The following is a 20,766-nucleotide window of genomic DNA, read 5'->3' on the forward strand; positions in this document are numbered from 1 at the left end:
CTGCTGCGACTTTTCTACCTGCTTAATTAAAAAAGAAATACATAAAAACATTTTTTCCTGGAATACATCTGTTAAGCTAATTGAAGAATTGTCTCAATATTGCCTGCAGGTATACATAAATACTATATAAAACATACCATTATTGTTAGCTAACATTACTGAAAAACACATGATGGCCATAGTTGCTTTGCAGTTACATATTTGCTTCATTTTATTTCTTTATTATCACAATGAAATACATTTCATAATTATTGTCTTATTCTCCAATGCCAAATCCATAAATGGGGATTCATAGAAATCCTCTGGAGAATTTGTTTTGGTAGAGTATTATTATTTTCTATGTCAAATAGCATTTTGTGCTTAAAAGACCACCTGGTATAAATTAAGATTTGAAAAAGACAGTTTACAGAATGGGAGAAAATATTTGCAATAATGTGACTCACTAGTGATTAGTCTCCAAAATATACCAATAATTCATATAATTCAATATCTAAACAACAAACAACCCAACTATAAAACAGGCAGAAGATCTAAATAGACATATCTCCAAAGAAGACATACAGATGGTTAAGAATCACATGAAAAGATGTTCAACATCACAGACTGTCAGAAAAAGGCAAACAAAACCACAAGGAGACATCACCTCACCAGTCAAAATGCCATCATCAAAACACTACAAATAATAAATGTTGAAGAGTGTGCGGAGGAAAAAGAGCCCTCCTATACTGTTGGTGGGAATGTAAATTGGTACAGTCACTGTGGAGAACAATATGGAGGTTCCTTAAGAAAACTAAAAATAGAGCTACCATCTGATCTTGCAATCCCATTCCTGGGCATGCATCTGAAGAAAACCATTATTTGAAATGATACGAACATCCCAAAGTTCACTGAAAATCTGTTAATAATAGCCAAGACACAAGAAGCAACCTAAGCATGCATCAACAGGTGAATGGATAAGGAAGATGTGGATATATATATGTATGTATATATAGTGAATATATATATGGTGAATATATATATATGTGAATATATATATATATACACACACTCACACATACACACACACATACACACACACACACAATGTAATATCACTCAGCCATAAAAAATAATGAAATAACACCATTTGCACCAATATGGATGAACCTAGAGATTATCATACTGACAATATCACTTATATATGGAATCTCAAAGAAAAAAAAAAGATTATACAAAGGAACTTATATACAAACTTACAGTTACCAAAGGGGACAATTAGTGGAGAGACAAATTAGCATTTTGGAATTAGCATATACACACTACTATATATAAAACAGGTAACCAATAAGGACCTACTGTATAGCACAGAGAACTATACTTGATATTTTATGATAACCTACAAGGGGAAAGAATCGGAAGAAGAGCACATACACAGCATGTGCAGCAAAGTGATTCAGTTACATGTGTCACTAACACAACACTGCAAATCAGCTCAACTTTAACTAAAAACTTAAAATAAATTTAAAAATAAAGAAACAGAAGGGACTGGGTAATATACATCGAGCATAAAAGAAAGCACTAATTTTCAGCAATTCTATCGTTACCCAACAAAACACTGAAACTTACACTTTTGAAAAACAAATTAAGCCCAGATTCTTCCTTCAGTGTAGCGTAAAACTGTGGAATCCATTCTTTAATATTTCAACATTTCAAAACTAATTTATGAAATCTGTTTATCTTTTGCTAAGTGATAAAATAAATTTCAAAAATAAAAAAAAAAACAGCATTATTTTAAATGGAGAAAGCTGCTGCAGTAAAGATTATTGTTCTCATCAAATGTCTACTCTCCCTTTTTAAGGGAAAGAAAACCTGGGATTTAGCATGAAACTTAGCCATGTGTGGAAGTATTTTATTCCCCAACCTTCCTTGCAGTAGAAGCAACTAGATCTGAAGGGAGGAATTATAAAATTATCACATATTGGAAGCATAAATATCTGAAAATGGTACTCTCATCAGCCTTGTGGGGAGGATAATAAAACAATAAATTAAAAGAGGAGAAATTTCCAAAGTTTTAAAATAAAATAAATGATCAACCTACAAAGCACTTCCTTCTAAAAGCAATGGTCCAATGGTAACATTAAGATATTATCAGGAATAACAACAAATTAAAAGAGAACTGAATAACTGGAAAGACTGGAGGAAATACCAGCAGATTCTTTTTCTTACTTATGCCTTGTGATATCAATATAATATTATGAAAAGTCAATATTCCACTAATTCATCTACAAAATAAATGTAATATCTATAAAAACCCAGAAAATTTCTTGGGAGATTTGCTAAATATTATAACATTTATCTCTCCTTCTCTTTAGTCGCTAAATCGTATCCAACTCTTGCGACCCCATGGACTGTAGCCTGCCAGGTTCCTCTGTCCATGGGATTCTCCAGGCAAAAAATACTGGAGAGGGTTGCCATTTCCAGCTCCATAACATTTATATATGCTACGAAAGATCTTAATATGAATCACCCTTTTTTTGAAAAAAGAAGAAAGAAGATAATCTTTCTCTAATAGCTAACAACACATTATGTTAACAAAGATATTATGGCATTTTCACAAGAACAGACAAAATGACCCATGTGGTAGAATAAAAAATTCAGAGATAGAGTCAATATCTATTTAATTAGGTATCAAGAATTAGGGGGAAAAAGATGACTTGTTTAGGAGAAGATAGAAAAGCTGGCAAACCATATTAAAAAATAATAATAGTAATATTGCTTTCCTACTTAAAATGATTTACAGAGATGAAATTTTTAAATGCAGCACATGAAGAAATATTATCATTATTAATAATCAAAAACATTAAAAGTTACCCATAACTAAGTATCACCCTTCTTCTATTAAATTAGCAAGATTTAGAAAATTGGCTAATGTCAAGTATTGGCCACAATGTAGGGAAAGGAAAATTTCAGCAATGCTTTTAATGTGTATGTTTGTTATTCTTGAAGCATTATCTCATATTTTCAGTTATAGACATTAATCATACTTATTTCATAATAATTTTCACTACTTTTGCTATGGCAACCAAAGGCTCCCAAATTTCAGTGACTTACAATAATAAAGTTTATTTCTTGCTCATGTTGCATGTCAGTTGCTGATTGGTTTTGACTCTGCTCAACTCAGTTTCACTTGTCTCCATAGGTTTTATACATGTCTTCATTCTGGGCTCTGGGTGAAGCAGGGGCCATATGAGGGATATGTATTTTCATGACAGAAGGCAACAAATGAAGGGACTGGATGGGAGCCCACAGAGGCTCTTAGAGCTTTGAATAGAAATGTCGTTTTCACTCACCTTTTTATTACTCAGTGCAATTCAGATGGATATACCTTCTGTTAGAAGGCACTGTGAGTCATATCACAGTGGGTGGCAAGATACGGGGAGTGAATAGTTAAGAACAATAATATAAGTTGTCATATATACACTATGATCTAATCATGTATTCCTGGGTACAGCCCCAAGTTTTCAAGCAAACAGTAAATGACACATACCACAATGACTGTGCAGCGTTCTTCATGGTGTCAGAGGTCTGGGTACAAATTGCATGCTTGTTCCTAGAGGATACTCAACTGGCAGTGAATTTTTACCGTGAGGAATTATTAGAAGAGCAATTACAAGCAATGAATTAATGTGTAAATAATTATCTGAATGGATTTTAAAACACAAAATACTTGACGAGAATATATAACATATTAAAATTTAACACATGTATACCTGTGGCAGATTCATGTTGATGTATGGCAAAACCAATACAATATTGTAAAGTAATAAACCTCCAATTAAAATAAATAAATTGATATTAAAATTTTATTAAAATGTATGTGTCACCAAACAGTATTTTATTAAAAAAAAAAGTATTTAAGTAAAGAAAAGGACTGCACAGACCAACAATTATAATGCTGTATAAATTGAGGAATACAATGAACTCAATTATATGTCACTATGTGGGTGTGTGCGTGTGCTGACTCTTTGCAACCCAATAGACCATAGCCCTCCAGGCTCCTCTGTCCTTCTCTATTTCACAGAATAAGATCTTTAGGCAAGAACACTGGAATGGGTGGCCACGGTCTCCTCCAGGGGATCATCTCCACCCAGGGATGGAATTCATGCCTCTTGTGTCTCCTGCATCGGCAGGTGGATTCTTCACCACTAGTGCCACCTGGGAAACCTATATATCACTGTAACACAAGTACCTGAAATTCTTTCAAAAACTTGTATCATAGAGGAATTGTCTCTGACCCAATGACATTAAGTTAAAATCCAATAAGAAAATAACCATATTTAGACATTGAAAATATAATATATATCTTAACATATGAAGATATAATAGGTATGGTAAAACTACAATGAAAATCCAGAAAATACTGAACACCAATTTCTAAATAAAAACAATGAGAAGAAAAGAGAGAAAAAGAAGGAGATGAGAATTATATGTGTCTCATGTTGAGTACTGCTTCTATCTGCTTTATATTTCATTTTAAAATTTTGTACATAAATTATTTTTTGATCTATTACTTAATCATTTTTGAGTTATGAACTGATGAGGCTCTTAACTGAGATAATGGGGCTTGAGTAAGGCTATAGTAGAAGACATAAGTAGAGAAGAAAAAAATACAGGAAAAAATATCTTAACAGTTGGTAACAGTAACTAGTAAAGTAATGAGTAAAGAAATGCTCAAAATTCTTCAAGCCAGGCTTCAACAATACATGAACTGTGAATATCCAGATGTTCAACCCGGTTTTAAAAAAGGCAGAGGAACCAGAGATCAAATTGCCAACATCTGCTGGATCATCAACAAAGCACAAGAGTTCCAGAAAAATATCTATATCTGCTTTATTGACTATGGCAAAGCCTTTGATTGTGTGGATCACAATAAACTGGAAAATTCTGAAAGAGATGGGAATACCAGACCACCTGACCTGCCTCTTGAGAAATCTGTATGCAGGTGTGAAAGCAACAGTTAGAACTGGACATAGAACAACAGACTGGTTCCAAACAGGAAAAGGAGTATGTCAAGGCTGTATATTGTCATCCTGCTTATTTAACTTATGTGCAGAGTACATCATGAGAAATGCTGGGCTGGATGAAGCACAAGTTGGAATCAAGATTTCCAGGAGAAATATTAATAACCTCAGATATGCAGACGACACCACCTTTATGGCAGAAAGTGAAGAAGAACTAAAGAGCCTCTTGATGAAAGTGAAAGAGGAGGGTGAAAAAGTTGCTTAAAGCTCAACATTCAGAAAACTAAGATCATGGCATCTGGTCCCATCACTTCATTGCAAATAGATGGGCAAACAGTGGAAACAGTGGCAGACTTTATTTTTGTGGGCTCCAAAATCACTGCAGATGGTGATTGCAGCCATGAAAATAAAAGATGCTTACTCCTTAGAAGGAAAGCTATGACCAACCTAGATAGCATATTAAAAAGCAGAGACATTACTTTCTAACTAAGGTCCATCTAGTCAAGGCTATGGTTTTTCCAGTAGTCATGTATGGATGTGAGGGTTGGATTGTGAAGAAAGCTGAGCACAAAAGAATTGATGCTTTTGAACTGTGGTGTTGGAGAAGCCTCTTGAGAGTCCTCTGGACTGCAAGGAGGTCAAACCAGTCCATCCAAAAGGAAATCAGTCCTGAATATTCCACTGAAGGACTGATGTCGAAGCTGAAAGTCCAATACTTTGGCCACCTGATTTGAAGAACTAGCTCATTTGAAAAGACCCTGATGCTGGGAAAGATTGATGGCGGGAGGAGAAGGGGATGACAGGATGAAATGGTTGGATGGCATCACCAACTTAATGGACATGAATTTGTGTTTACTCTGGTTGTTGGTGATGGACACAGAGGCGTGGCATGCTGTAGTCCATGCTCAGTCCATGACTGAGTGACTGAACTGAACTGAACAATAACTAACTTATTAGGTCTAGCCACAATCAAAGCAAACACCTAATAACTTTCAGTGTCTAAAAGGCAAGACACATATTTTATTTATATCAGGGATTTCAGGAAAAGCTGCTGCTAAGTCACTTCAGTCATGTCCGACTCTGTGCGACCCCCTAGATGGCAGCCCACCAGACTCCCCTGTCCCTGAGATTCTCCAGGCAAGAACACTGAAGTGAGTTGCCATTTCCTTCTCCAATGCATGAAAGTGAAGAGTAAAAGTGAAGTCACTCACTCGTGTCTGACTCTTAGCGACCCCATGGACTGCAGCCCACCAGGCTCCTTCATCCATGGGATTTTTCAGGCAAGAGTACTGGAGTGGGGTGCCACTGCCTTCTCCATCAGCAAATGCTAGCAACTAGCAAAAATCTGATAGGCCTAGTCAATTTTCTGCTCTAGGAAGATGACTGGGAAATTTTCTAGTTAGGATTAAGAAGTTGAAATGTTGAGGCACAACCTAGCTAAACACCTCTAAAACATTAGGTACCTAAAATTAATTTGCAATCTCTTGCACTTCTCTTTTCCCCAGATATCTTGAGGCACCTACTGCCTCTGTTCATGTCTTGAGTTAGACTCTTACACAGGACCCCTGACGTTTTCTTATTATCTCTGCTTTAACCTTTTTTTTTATCTAAGACAGAGACTAGCCTACCCATTTCTGATGAGATCTTATATAATCTCGTGTTTTCAAACATTATTTTCCATTGTTTTCCTATTTCTCCCACAGTCTTCCCTCTTTTTATTCTTCCCTCTTTTTCCAATAAAAAGATTCTTACTCTCCACTTTTTAATGCACATTTTCAACTTAGACCAGTAAACATCATCAGTTTTTTAGCATAATCAATTTTAAAATGAGTATCCATTATTTTTAAATGAAGATAAAATTTTCTGAATATATAGAGATTAGATTATTATAACATAATAGTTATGTTATAGGCAACTATTTCCATATGTGGATTCATTATAATACATAAAATTTAGATGAATTATTAGCATTTATAGCTCAACATATTTTATCATTCAGGGTGATTTTTTGCAACAGTTTTAAAGGAAATAATCAGTTTCCTCTTCTATCTTCATTACTTTGTTTACATTATAATTATTAAATTTAAAAGCATATATTATTTTTGTCTCATCCTTAAAAATCTGTTATTTGCAAATGTATATAATTAGAACTGAGGAAATTATACATTCAGGAACAGAGGTATGCTAGATGCCAGGTATAAGGTCTCAAGCTTAAAAATTTGGAATTTAAGATTTCTGAAATAACTCAATTTATTGCTGGTGAAGCAGAAATGGTGCTTATGTCCCATATTCTATGCAGTTGTCATGGTACTCCCTCAGATACTTTCCTCAAGATTTCATAGAAATACTTTTATTGAATGCATTGAACAGTTTAATGGCTGAACTTTTCTTGTAAAAAATAATAATTTTAAAAAATTAAATTTTCTCTTTACTTTTTACATAATCTCTTTATGAGTTTGTAGAACTTTTTGAAATGTGTTAGAAAAATATTTTTCAAAATGACCTTCTATGTGGCAAGATTTTCTGGTGCACTGGAAAATGATGAAGTCACTGCTCAAAGTGATATTCCAGCTGTGCTCAGCAGGCAGGAGAATCTCAGTCTAGACACACTTACCAAGATTTTGCACATGTACAGCATTAAAGAGACAGGATGATGTTTCCTGGAGAAGACTATGAATGGCCAATGGTTCAGGTATAGGATTAGTACTGGCTTTTCTGGGACAATTTTGAATTAAAATATATTCTTCTATTTCCATTTGAGTACAACTCATCTTGCCAGATCATATATTTTGACAGTTACTTTAGAATAAAAAAGTCTTTCTCTTATATTCTAAACGCTCAAGAACATAATCCCTTAAGTAATAACATAACAGCCATACTGCAAAAGTTAGTAGGGTTGACTGGTAATGGAGAGACATGTTATGTTCGAGGAGGTAAAAACTTAAATTTACATACATATCTTAAATCCATTTTCTGAGAATAGTCAGAATTCATATGGTCTACAAACACTGAGGCTTGTGGAGGTGTGGATATTTTTGAAGACCCATGGAAAATGCTTTAAGAGAGCTACTTTAGAAAAATATAATAGACAAAAGAGAAAAAAATGGAAACCAAATCAGCAAAAAAAAAAAAAAAAATTTAGATAACTATCAGTAGCAGAGATTTAAAACAGAATTACACAGTATTTTTCATGACTTTATATAAAGTACTTAACCTGAAAGAGAAAAAAAAAAAAACAACTAATCCAAGAAGTGTGGAATTTGACTGAAGCTGACAATAGAATAGTAACAGGGAGCTAAAGGAATCATAGTATGAATATACTATTGTAGTTTCTGATCAGGAGATTAAAATGTATGAGGAAATCAAGCAAAATTTAACAACAGTAATGTGTGAGACATTTGATGTGTTTAATAGAACTCGAATTTATAATGAAAATGAGCAGGAAAAAATAGAGAAAATAAGAGAAGCTGAAAAAAATAGTTGTCAGCGAAGGAATTGCTGATTTTGAAATATTTAATGTGGGGCAATATTAAATAGCTGCTGTTCAGTCACTAAGTTATATCCAACTCTTTGCAACCCCATGGAATGCAGCATGTCAAGTATTTCTCTCCTCCACTGTCTCCAGGAGTTTGCTCAAATAATGTCCATGGAGTTGATGATGCTATCCAATCATCTCATCCTCAGTTCAGTTTAGTCACTCAGAGATGTCCAACTTTTTGTGACCCCATGAACTGCAGTATGCCAGGGTTCGCTGTCCATCACTAACTCCCAGAGATTGCTCAAACTGGTGTCCATTGAGTCGGTGATGCCATCCAACCATCTCATCCTCTCTCATCCCCTTTTCATTCTGTCTTCATTCTTTCCCAGTATCAGGGTCTTTTCCAAAGAGTCAGTTCTTTGCATCAGGTAACCAAAGTATTGGAGCTTCAACTTCAGCATCATTCCACCCAATGGACATTCAAGGTTGATTTTCTTTAGGATTAACTAGTTTGATCTCCTTTCAGTCCAAGAGTCTCTCAAGAGTCTTCTCCAGCACCACAATTCAAAGGCATCATTTCTTCAGTGTTCAGCTTTCTTTATGGTCCAACTCTCATATCTATACATGAATACATAGCTTTGGCTTTATGGACCTTTGTAGAAAAACTGATGTCTCTGCTTTTTAATATGCTGTCTAGGTTTGCCATAGTTTTCCTTCCAAGGAGAAAGCATGTTTTAATTTTATGGCTGCAAACAGTCCACAGTAATCTTGGAGCCCAAGAAAAGAAAATCTGTCACTGAAAAAGTGAAAATGAAAGTCATGCAGTTGTGTCCAACTCTTTGTAACCCCGTGGACTATATAATCTATGTAGATCTCCAGGCCAGAATACTGGAGTGGGTAGCTGTTCCCTTCTCCAGGGGATCTCCCTAACCCAGAGATCAAATCTAGGTCTTCCACATTGCAGGCAGATTCTTTACCAGCTTTGCTGTTAGGGAAACCCAAGAATACTGAAGTGAGTAGCCTATCCCTTCTCCAGTGGATCTTCCAAACCTAGGAATCAAACTGGGGTCTCCTGCATCCCAGGCAGATTCTTTACCAGCTGAGCTACCAGGGAAGCCAATCTTCCACTTTTTATCCTTCTATTTGCCATTAAGAAATGGGACCAGATGTCATGATCTTAGTTTTCTTTAATGTTGAATTTCAAGTGTTTTCACTGTCTAGTAGGGAACTGCAAAATGGGGTTGGATTTCTAAATAATAAAACTGGGACAGATATGGAGTATATAAACATGGTGAATTCAACAATCTTTGAAAACAGGGAAGGGCAGAGAGAACAAGATGGCAGAGGAGTAGGTGGATATGGAGTACATCTATCTCCACAGATACATCAGGAATATACCTTCAGACACAGAAGTGCAGGCAGAACACCAGCTGATAGCAGACAGGAGGGCCTGACCAGAGGAAAACAATATATAGAACCACCCAAAACTCAGTAGAATGAAGGAACTAGGGGGGAAAACAGGAGTGTTAGAGGGCTGGACCTTCCTTCAGCGGGTGAGGGAACTGACTCAGGGGTCTGAGTCAGAGGGGAAATATTTAAGGCTGACAGTGGTAGAGCTGATCTTTGGCAGCCTAAATGGAATGAGAATCAGACAGTCCTTGCCACAGCCATACATACCCTGGACAGGGATGCAGGTCCCCTAGAAAGTGCAGCGGCTGTAGCTGGAGCTTAGGGATTATGGAGCAATCCCAGCTAAAGGGCTGCTGTTGATTGCGGAGAGATGGATCAAGGGGATGTGAGGGAGGAGATTGTCGTGGGGAATGCCTGTGGAGGAAAGCCAGGCAGCCATGGAAGCAAGGTGATACTGCTGAGTCATGCAGAGGGGTAGAGCCATCACCATTGCCTCTCTCTCCCCAAGCCAGCATTGGCAGCTGAACAATAGAGAGGCTGGCCCATCAAATGCCTGATGCAATGAACTACAGAGTAGGACCCCACCCAGGGTGATCCTTTAAGTGCCTGATGTACCGATCCATAGAGCAGGAACCCAGCTGGGGAGCCCCTCTATGTGCCTGATGCACTGAACAACAGAGAAGGGCTCCATGTCAGGGAGCCCTCTAAGTGCCTGAATGGATGGAGCTACAGGGAAGACTGGCCAAAGAGGCCTTCTGATCGCCAGCTACAAGAGGCTTGAGGAAAGATTCTGATAGGCCCGTAACTCCTGCAGGGGAGGCAGTCCATGTCCCTGTACACTTGGCACTACCAGGGTTCCCACAAGCCAAGCAGCTGTGCTACCTTCACGCTCAACCCTCAATGGGCAAAGCTGCCACAGGCAAACAACGTCTTGGGTCTATGCATGCAGGGTTGCTTCGGTAGTGTCCAACTCTTTGCAACTCTGTGGATTGTGGCCTGCCAGGATTCTCTCTCAGGGGGTTCTACAGGCAAAAATACTGGAGTGTATTGCCCAGTACTGGTTGCCATACCCTACTAGAGTACTATAGTTCCTGCTACCCTAGCTGAAAACTCCCCTGAGTATCTGGTGCTGCCAGAACCCCTGCAACCCAAGCAGCTGCACCAGCTCCACACCAGGCCCTCATTGGGGCCAACCCAAGTCCTCCAGGGCAGCCTCAGGAGCAAACTCCAGGGAACATTCCACATGCAGAGGTGAAAATAAAACCACAATTGAAATTCAGGGGTAATGTGGCTAAGGAAGAAGACCCAAAACCTTCCTACCAGCTGTACAAGCTGCAGATTAAATCCACATGGTCAATTAGGCAGACTCTGTATCTATGGAATATAAAAAAGGGCATTGAGAGCTCCCACAAAATAATACACACTAGTTCTGATAACTGTGGACATTCAAGGCAAGAACAGACAGCAGCAGGACCAGATTAGAATCTGTGCTGCCCCCAGAGCAGCTCAAGAGACCAACACAGTGTTGGAGGGCATCCTAGGGAGGTGAGGTGGACTGTGACTCACAGTGAGGGAAAGGATTGACTGCAATGACTGCAATGACAGCAATGACTCAAGAAAAACATTTATTACTTATGTTTTGACTTGTTCTGTAGAATCTTTTGAATTTTTCCCCTTTCTTTTCCCCCACTATTGTAGTTGCCGATTTAATTGGCACTATGAAATCTAATTGAGCCTTTGAGCTTTTTTTTAGTAACATTTTTTTATTGTTGGCGTAAACCTCTGTCTCTACATTGGGCTTTTTCAGTTCTCTGGATTTTCCATTTTATTTTTTTCTTCCTTTCTTTTTTTTCCCCTCTATTTTTAAATTTTTAAAGCTTTTGTTACTTTTTCTACATTTATTCCTTTGTTTGCCTTTCCTATTGTTCTTTTCCCTTTGCAGTTAATCTTTAATGTATATAAATCTATTTTACCAACCTCTATTTAACTTTGCATATCTATTCTTTCTTTCTTTTCCTCTCAACATATTTGTTAGTTTTGTTTTCATTGCTTTATTCCCCACTTGGCATCTTTAGTTTTGCTTTCCAGTTGTGTTTTAGGCAGTTTTGTTCTTAACTGATATATAAATTTTTGGTCTCCTGTGTTTGCTGGGTCATCTATGTATTTTATTTTTGTTGGACTGTTTTGATTTTGTTGATGGGTGTATATGCATATGTGTATATTCAGTCTCATTTTTTTTATTGTTGGTATCAACCTCTGCCTCTATATTGGGCTTTGGCAGTTCTGTGGAGTTTGCCTTTGTTAAAAAAATTTTATTTCTTCCTTTTTTTTCTCTTTGGATAATTTTAATGTTTGAACCTATTATACCTTTTCTACATTTACTGCTTTGTTTGCTTTTCCTGCTGTTCTTTTCCCCTCTCAGTTAATCTCTGACATATATAAATCTTCTTTATATATCTGTATTTAACTTTGCATACTTATTCATTCTTTCTTTTCTTTTTTTCATTTCCTGTCAATATATTTGTTAATTTTGCTTTCAGTTCTCTATTCCCCACTTGGCACCTTGCTTTAGTTTTGTTTTCCAGTTTGTACTTTAGTTTTGCTCTTACCTGGTAGATATTATTTTTTATTTCCTTTCTTTGCCAGGTCTTTATTTTTGCTGGACCGTTTTGATTTTGCTTATGGGTATATATGTATATGTGTATATTCTATTATTTTAATTATTATTTCCTGATTTTGTAAGTGCCATTTGTCTGGGGTTCATCTTTGGTTTCCTGTTTTGGGGTATTTGTTTTAATCTCACTTAATGCCAAGACAAACCATTTGTGGAATCTTTGTTCCTGACCAGAGATCAAGCCCTGAGCCTTTGGAGTGGTAGGACTGACTCCAAGACTATAGACTACCAGAAAACTAATCCTAGGGAGTATCAAATAGTGAGAACTCACACAAAGGAAACTGCTTGAATACAAAACCAGGCATCACCCAACCACCAGCAGCACTCTGTGCAGGATGCTTCATCTAAACAACAAACAAACAAAAATATAAACACAATCATCAGCAGACAGGATTACCACCTCATTCAGCCTTGCCCATCAGAAGAAAAACAAAGAAACAAACAAAAAACTCAGCACAAATCTCACCCTATACAAAGAAGTTTACACAAACCAGTGGACCAACCTTAGGAGGGCAGAAACCAAAAGAAAAATAGATTTCAACCTTGAAGCCCAGAAAAAGGAGACATCAAACATAATAAGTTAAAAAAAAAAAGTAATGAAAAGGTAGAGAAATACTACACAAATGAAGGAATAAACTAGAAAAACAGAAGTCCAAATAAATGAAAAGGAAATAGGCAAGCTACCTGAAAAAGAATTCAGAATAATGATAGTAAAGATCAAAAACCTTGAAAAAAGAATGGAGAAAATTCAAGAATCAATTAACAAGGACCTAGAAGAATTAAAGAATAAACATACAGAGCCAAAAACACAATTACTGAAATTAAAAATACTCTAGAAGGAATTAATTAATAGCAGAATATCTATAGCAGAAGAACAAATCAGTGAGCTGGAAGATAAAATGGTGGAAGTAACTGCTGAAGAGCAGAATAAAGTAAAAAGAATGAAAAGAATTGAGGATAGACTCAGAGACCTCTGGGACAATATCTACATTCTAATTATAGGGGTTCCAGAAGAAGAAAAGAAAAAGAAAGGGCATGAGAACATTTTTGAGGAGATTATAGTTGAAAATTTTCTCAGCATGGAAAAGGAATCAGTTAATCAAGTTCAAGAGGTGCAAAGAGTTCCATATAGGATAAAATCAAGGAGAAACATTCCAAGACACATACTAAACAACTAATAAAGACTAAACACAAAGAAAGACTATTAAAAGCAGCAAAGGAAAAGCAACAAGTAACATACACGGGAAATCCCATACATTTAAGAGCTGATCTCTCTGCAGGCCAGAAGGGAATGGCAGGATATATTTAAAGTACTGAAAGAGGAACATCTACAACCAAGGTTACTATACCTGGCAAGGATCTCATTCAAAATTGATGGAGAAATAAAAACTTTTCAGATAAGTAAAAGTTAAGGGAATTCAGTACCACCAGACCAGCTTTACAGCAAATGTTAAAGGGACTTATCTAGTCAAGAAATACAAGAGAAGAAAAGATCTACAAAATCAACCCTAAACAATTAACAAAATGGCAATAAGAACATATATATCTATATTTACTTTAAATGTAAATGCATTAAATGCTCCAACCAAAAGACACAGACTGGCTGAATGGGTATAAAAACAAGATCCATATATATGCTATCTACAAGAAATCCACTTCAGACCTCAAGACACATATAGACTGAAAGTAAGAGGATGGAAAAATATATTCCATGCAAATGGGAAGCAAAAGAAAGCTGGAGTAGCAATCCTCATGCCAGACAACACAGACCTTAAAATAAAGAAGATTACAAGATAAGGAAGGACACTACATAATGGTCAAGGAAACAATCCAAGAGGAAGACATAACAATTGTAAATATCTATGCACTCAACACAGGAGCACCTCAATACATAAGACAAACACTAAAAGACATAAAAAGAGAAATTGACAGAAACACAATAAAAGTAGGAGACTTTACCATCCCAGTCATGCTAATGGACAGATCATCAAAGCAAAATTAATAAGGAAACATAAGTCTTAAATAATACATTAGGTGAGATGGCTCTCGTTGATATCTTCAGGACATCCCATCCAAATGCAGAAGAACATACCTTCTCAAGTGCACATGCAACATTCTGCAGGATAGACCACATCTTGGGTCACAAATCAAACCTCAGTAAATTTAGGTAAATTGAAATTGTACCAAGCATCTTCTCCAACCACAATGCTTTGAGACTAGATATAAATTACAAGAAAAAAACCTGCAAAAAAACACACACACATAGAGATTACACAATATGTTCCTAAAGAATCAACAGCTTAGTAAAGAAATCAAAAAGGAAATGAAAAAAATTTCTAGAAACAAACGACAATGAAAATACAACAACTTAAAACCTATGGGAAGCAGCAAAAGCAGTTCTAAGAGGGGAGTTTATAGCAATACAATTCTAACTCAAGAAACAAGAAAAACACCAAATATACAACCTAACTTTACACCTAGAACAACTGGAAAAAGAAGAAAAACAACAACAAAAAATTAGCAGAAGGAAAGAAATCATTAAGATCAGAGTAGAAAGAAGTGAAAAAGAAATGAAAAAAATAATAATAAAGATTAATAAAACTAAAAGCTTATTCTTTGAGAAGATAAGCAAACCTTTAGCCAGACTCAGAAAGAAAAAAAAAGAGAAGAATAAAATTAACAAAATTGGAAAAGAAAAAGGAGAGGTTACAACAGACAGTGCAGAAATACAAAGAATTATAAGGGACTATTATGAACAACTATATGGCAATAAAATGGATAACCTGGAAGAAATGGACAGATTCATAGAAAAGTTCAATCTCCCAACTGAAGCAGGAACAAATAGAAATTATGAATAATCCAATTACAGCACTGAAATTGAAGCTGTGATCAAAACTCTCCCAAAAACCAAAAGCCCAGAACCAGATGGCTTCACAGAAGAATTCTATGAAACATTTAGAGAAGAGCTAATGCCTATCCTTCTAAATTTCTTTCAAAAAATTGCAGAGGAAGGAATACTTCAAACTCTTTCTACAAGACCACCATCACCCTTACACCAAAACCAGACAAAGACAGCACACAAAAAAAGAAAACTACCAGCGAATAACATTGATGAACATAGATGCAAAAATCCTCAACAAAATTTTAGCAAACAGAATTCAGCAACACATCAAAAAGCTCACACACCATGATCAAGTTTGGTTTATCCCAGGGATACAAGGATTCTTCAATATATGCAAATAAATCAATGTGATATACCATATTAACAAATTGAAATATAAAAACCATATGATAATCTCAATAGATGCAAAAAAAGCCTTTGACAAAATTCAGCATCCATTTACAATTAAAACTCTTCCAAAAAATGGGCTCAGAAGGAACCTACCTCAACATAGTAAAGGCCATATATGATAAGCCCACAGCAAACATTATTCTCAGTGGTGAATACCTGAAAACATTCCCCCTAAGATCAGACACAAGAGAGGGGCCTCCACTTTCACCACTATTATTCAACATAGTTCTGAAAGTCCTAGCTAAACAATCAGAGAAGAAAAAGAAATAAAAGGAATCCAGATTGGAAAAGAAGAAGTAAAGCTCTCACTGTTTGCAGATGACATGATACTGTACCCAGAAAACCCTAAAGATAGTATCAGAAAATTACTAGAGCTAATCAGTGAATTTAGCAAAGGTGCAGGATACAAAATCAATACACAAAAATCACTTGCATTTCTATATACTGACAATGAAAAATCAGAAAGAAAAATAAAGGAATCAATCTCATTCACCATTGCAACAAAAAGAATTAAATATCTAGAAATAAACTTATCTAAGGAGACAAAGGAACTGTACACAGAAAATTATAAGACACTATTGAGGGAAATCAAAGATAACATAAACAGATGGAGAGATATTCCATGTTCTTGTGTAGGAAGAATCAATACTGTGAAAATGACTATACTACCAAATGCAATCTACAGATTCAATGTGATCCCTATCAAATTACCAATGGCATTTTTTAATAGAACTAGAACAAAAAGCTTCACAATTCGTATGGAAACAGAAAAGACCCCGAATAGCCAAAGAGTCTTGAGAAAGAAGAATGGAGTTGGAGAAATCAACCTTCCTGACTTCAGATTGTACTACAAAGCTACAGTCCTCAAGACAGTATGGTACTGGCACAAAAACAGAAATATAGACCAATGGAACAATAGGAACACGATAGAAAGCCCATAAAACTGATGTACCTATGGGTATCTTATTTTTGATAAGAATATACAATGGGGCAAAGACAGCCTCTTCAATGTCCTGGGAACACTGGACAGCTACATGTAAAAAATGAAATCAGAACAGTTCCTAACACCATACACAAAGATAAACAAAATGGATTAAAGACCTAAATTTAAGACCAGAAACTATAAAACCCTTAGAGGAAAAGATAGGCACACTTGATAATATAAATCAAGGCAAGATCCTCTATGACCCACCTCCTAAGGTAATGGAAATAAAAACAAAAGTAAACAAGTGGGACCTGATTAAACTTAAAAAGCTTTTGCACAGCAAAGGAAACTATAAGCATGGTGAAAAGACAACCCTCAGAAAGAGAGAAAATAATAGCAAATGAGACAACTGACAAAGGATTAATTTCCAAAATATTCAAGCAGCACATACAACTCAATACAAGAAAAAAATAAAAATAAAAAAGTGGGGAAAAGACCTAAACAGACATTTCTCCAAAGAAGACATATAGATGACTAACAAACACATGAAAAGATCCTCAACATTGCTCATTATTAGAGAAATGCAAATCAAAAGTATAATGAGATATCACCTCACACCATTCAGAATGGCCATCATCAACAAATCTACAAACAATAAATGCTGGAGAGGGTGCGGAGAAAAGGAACTTGCACTGTTGGTGGGAGTGTAAACTGAAACAGCCACTGTGAATGATGAAACCACCATATGACCTAGCAGTCCCACTTCTAGGCATATACCCTGAGGAAATCAACATTGAAAAAGACACATGTATCCCGTTGTTCACTGCTGGACTATTTACAATAGCTAGAACATGAAAGCAACCTAGATGTCCACAGACAGATGAATGGATCATAGAAGTTGTGTTACATATACACAATGGAATATCACTCTTCATAAAAAGGAACACATCTGAGTCAGTTCTAATGAAGTGGATGAACCTAGAACCTATTATACAGAGTGAAGTAAGTCAGAAAGAGAAAGATAAATATCATATTCTAACATGTATATGGGAGAAGAAAATGACAACCCACTCCAGTATTCTTGCCTGGAGAATCCTGTGGACAGAGGAGCCTGGAGAGCTGCTGTCCATAGGGTCGCACAGACTTGGACACGACTGAAGCGACTTAGCATGCATGCATGCGTTGGAGAAGGAAATGGCAACCCACTCCAGTATTCTTGCCTGGAGAATCCCAGAGACAGAGGAGCCTGGTGGGTTGACATCTGTGGGGTCGCACAGAGTTGGACATGACTGAAGTGACTTAGCAGCAGCAGCAATGCATATATACGGAATTTAGAACAATGGTACTGAACAATTTATTTACAGGGCAGCAGTGGAGAAACATACATAGAAAATAGGCTTATGGACACGGGGAGAGGGGAGGAAAGGGCGAGATGTATGGAAAGAGCAACAGGGAAACTTACATTACCATATGTAAAATAGATAACCAATGGGAATTTGCTGTGTATCAACCTAGAGGGGTGAGATGGGGAGGTAATGGGAAGGAGGTTCAAAAGGGAAGTGATATATGTATACCTATGGCTGATTCATATTGAGGTTTGACAGAAAAAAAAACAAAACAAAATTCCGTAAAGCAATTATCCTTCAATTAAAAAATAAACAAAATTAAAAATAAAAAACAGGGAAGGGCAGGATATAGAGGAAATAGGTATCAATTTTCCCCAACATGGAGGATACCAACAACCACTAATAACAACAGTGATCAAAGGACATTATACTTGTTTCTTCTAACTTCCTGGATTGGTGCAAGAAGAAAAATGTCTCTTTGTTGAAATGGTGAAGAATGTAATAGCATCAAGTGAAAATCAATTTTCTACTGATTCAAGGGAGGAAAAAAAAAAGAATTTCATAACATATTAGGGGTTCAAAGAAAATCGTTCTACAGATTAAAACAGTGACTTGCTAGGATTAAAGTGTTCACAGACCTGCATACAGAGACCCCACCTCCTCTGTAAAGTGAAAAACTCCTAGGAGTATCACATGCTCAATGAAGATGACTTGATGAGTTAATTTAATTGTAAGAAGAGTCAGAAAATATGTTTGGAACCCTCCCATGAAGGAAGAAGTGATACCACTCTTGTCACTCTAGGAAGCACAGTCTAGTCAGAGCCCAGCTACAAAATGCAGCAGGAAATCAAAGAGAACCGCAACATCACTGAAGGCAACAAAAGGTTAAGTCTCTGAAGGAGGTCCATCTTTATCTGAACAAACTAAGAAGACAATTCACAAGTTCACTAGCTATACGTCAGTGAATAACAACATACAGAATCCAATTTTGAAAGCAGACTAGCCAATTGTACAAGAATCTTTATAAATTCAGAGCAATCTTTCTCTAAGCATCATGATGTCATTAAGTGAAGAAAGAAAAGTGAAGTCACTCAGTCATGTCCGACTCTTTGCGATCCCATGGACTGTAGTCTACCAGGCTTCTCTGTCCACGGGATTTTCCAGTCAAGAGTACTGGAGTAGGTTGCCATTTCCTTCTCCAGGGGATCTTCCTGACCCAGGGACTGAACCCAGGTCTCCTGCATTGCAGGCAGACGCTTTACCCTCTGAGCCACCAGGGAAGCCCCATGATGTCATTAAGTCCCCTATTTCACTAATACAACTATATAGCTTCTTAGGTTGAAAATAGGAGAAAAAAGTCTAACAAATTGAATAAAAACTAGGTTACATTAAGTTACAAACATGGGCTACTATTAAACAGTGGGTTAAATACTCCTGATGCACAAATCAAGTTGGCTGAGAACTGTGGTACATCTTATTATATGTTAATCATTATTTTTTATTCATCAGAGCTTCTTGACATACAAGATATACTTATCCACCCCACTGACTTCTCCTTTGCCACGTGACTTGTTTTATTCAGTGGGTTTTGCACAGCCTTGACATGCAATGTCTAAGCAGAAGCTTTAAATAAACTCATGTAGTTGCTTTGGGACCCTTTTTTTTTCTGTCATGAGAAAAAAAAAATGTACATGAAATAACCATTCCTTCATCCTTCATTCTAGAATGCCATATTTAGCTGAATCAGAGAAACCAGCCGGTAAAAGCAAAGGCAGGACTGAACTGTACTCTTTATGTAACATGAACAAGAAATAAACGCTTATTGTGGTATGCACTGAGGTGTCTTTTTTTTTTTTTTGATACTAGCATAAAAGCAGATTGACTATAGGTTTATCAAAATACCACATAAGTTACAGCTTATAATAATGTAAAGTGCTTTTTAAATAGACGATCACAAAGATGATAATAAGAGCTAGTTCTAGTAGCCAGTATTATTGGATTTTGTTATTCAACATGCTTCTCTCTTACAGTCAGTCTATAATTTGCCTACAGAGTTTACAGACTAAATAGTTCTATATCTTTGCTTTTGCACTAGTTTAACTAATGGACTTTATTGTTGTAGCAACTATCTACACTGTGATAAATTTTCAGTTATACTTTTTATATCATGTTCATTTTTCTCCATTTATCCCTTACCCTAGATATTAATGTGACCAAATTTTCTTACCACATAAATTAAATCATTAAAAACTCTTGAGTTTATAGGGTACTACACTGCTATCTTGGGATAGTCAAAGTTTGTATGGAAACTCATTTATAAAATTTAAATTTTATTGACTGAGTAACTGTAGAAAATGAGAAAAAAGATAAACACAAAAAATTAAAAGTGCTTGTAATTCCATGGTCTGCTGTTAACCACTATTGAAATATTGAGACAAATTCTGCCTCCTAAAACCTTGGATAATATTCAACATTATATAGTTAAAAATAGGTAATGATTTCCTAATGAAACTAAATATAGCTCTATTGTATTCAAATTTCTAAGTTGACAACTTATTTAGCCATTTCTTATCATTTTGAACTGGAGTCTTTCGGTTTAACTAGTTAAAACCTTAAGAGATATTTCTGATGATTTAATAAA

The sequence above is a fragment of the Oryx dammah genome, unplaced genomic scaffold (assembly GCF_014754425.2).
Source record: "Oryx dammah isolate SB20612 unplaced genomic scaffold, SCBI_Odam_1.1 HiC_scaffold_11081, whole genome shotgun sequence".
Taxonomy (NCBI): Eukaryota; Metazoa; Chordata; class Mammalia; order Artiodactyla; family Bovidae; genus Oryx; species Oryx dammah.